Source organism: Seriola lalandi, unplaced genomic scaffold, assembly GCF_002814215.2.
Source record: "Seriola lalandi dorsalis isolate HSWRI2012SDOR001 ecotype SW California unplaced genomic scaffold, Sedor1 jcf7180001958129, whole genome shotgun sequence".
Taxonomy (NCBI): Eukaryota; Metazoa; Chordata; class Actinopteri; order Carangiformes; family Carangidae; genus Seriola; species Seriola lalandi.
Genome location: NW_019428798.1, coordinates 1 through 1,767, shown reverse-complemented (window position 1 = coordinate 1,767; position 1,767 = coordinate 1). Strand labels below are relative to the sequence as shown.

General features: G+C 46.8%; 1 long non-coding RNA gene across 1 annotated transcript; it reads left to right on the top strand.

Annotated features, from left to right (window-relative positions):
* LOC111655644 (uncharacterized) lies at nucleotides 1-1,753 on the top strand. Its single transcript, XR_002760820.1, has 4 exons — nucleotides 1-33; nucleotides 157-267; nucleotides 1,041-1,090; nucleotides 1,659-1,753. It is a non-coding gene; the product is annotated as an uncharacterized LOC111655644 (long non-coding RNA).
* Nucleotides 1,754-1,767: the final 14 nt, after the last annotated feature.

Below are 1,767 nucleotides of genomic sequence, written 5' to 3'. Positions count from 1 at the left end.
GCCAAACTGCAGCAGGTCCAACACCACGAGGAGGTACAAGACACTGAGAGACATACAGAGACACACTCTGACCTGTCTGTCTCTCTGAACAGTCTCTCTCTCTCTCTGACCTGTCTATAACCTGTCTCTCTCTCTCTCTGACCTGTCCGTCTGCAGGTGACTGAAGGTGATGGTGATGACACTGACCTTCAGATCTTCTGTGTTTCCTGCAGTCACCCCGTCAACCCGAAGGTGGCGTTGAGACACATGGAGAGATGCTATGCTAAGGTCAGTGTAGAGACAGGAGACAGGACAGGTGAGGTGTGTCCACAGGTGTCCACAGGTTTCTTTTAACAGCAGAGCATCAATAAAAATAAGTGATGTCAGACATGACAACAGCCACATGATGACATCACCTCACTGTGTACGCGTCACAGCAGCTGATACCTTGATAAAGTCGTTGAAACCACATCAAACTTCAGAGACAGCAGTTGAATGTGAAGACATGTTCTTATGAACAGATGTTACAGTCCACAGGTGCACAGATGTTGTACAGGTGAGCACGCTGCCTACAGCCTGAGACAAGAGACAGTTTAACTACGCCGTGAAAAACTGGACCAGACTTTGTCTCTGTAGACTAGAGGGCGTCTGAGCAGACCTGGAGAGCACAGCTTTCTCTCCCCTTGGCTCTTCTCACATCTGGGTGACATCAACATTTGGTCTTTTCACGGTGTTTAACTTTATTTAAAAATGATGATCTGTCGTAAACTTGTGTCACAATATTTGTAACTTCTTTATGTCTGAGTTGTTTGAAAGCAGCTGCTGTTACACCTGCAGAGATTTAACTGACTGAACACTAATCAGACCTGTCTCTCTCTCTGTCTGTTTCTCTGTCTGTCTGTCTCTCTGTCTGTCTCTCTCTCTCTGGCTGTCTGTTTGAACTGTCTGACTGACTGTCAGGCTGTTTGTCTGTCTTTCTGTCTGTCTGCCTGTCTGTCTCCCTATTTCTGCCTGTCTGTCTGTCTGTCTGTCTGCATGTCTCCTGTCTGTCTGTCCAACAGTACGAGAGTCAGACATCCTTTGGTTCCATGTACCCAACACGTATAGAGGGGTAAGACCACCTGTCTGTCTGTCTCATTTGAAGAAGTTAATGATGTCCCTTTCTCTCATGCCTCTGCCTTTCACTCATGTCTCTGTCTGTCTCTCATGTCTCTGTCTGTCTCATGTCCCTCATGTCTGTCTCTCATGCTGCTGTCTGTCTCTCATGTCTCTGTCTGTCTCTCATGTCTCTGTCTGTCTCATGTCTCTCATGTCTGTCTCTCATGCTGCTGTCTGTCTCTCATGTCTCTGTCTGTCTCTCATGTCTCTGTCTGTCTCTCATATCTCTTTCGGTCTCTCATGTCTCTGTGTGTCTCTCATGTTTCTTGTGTCTCCGTTTCTGTGTGTCTCTCATGTCTCTGTGTGTCTCTCATGTCTCTTGTGTCTCTGTTTCTGTGTGTCTCTCATGTCTCTGTGTGTCTCTCATGTCTCTTGTGTCTCTGTTTCTGTGTGTCTCTCATGTCTCTGTGTGTCTCTCATGTCTCTTGTGTCTCTGTTTCTGTGTGTCTCTCATGTCTCTTGTGTCTCTGTCTCTCATGTCTCTGCCTGTATCTCATGTTTCTCATGTCTCTGTCTCTCAGAGCCACCAGGTTGTTCTGTGATGTGTATAACCCTCAGAGTAAGACGTACTGTAAGCGGCTGCAGGTTTTATGTCCTGAACACTCCAGAGATCCAAAGGTACGTCTCATC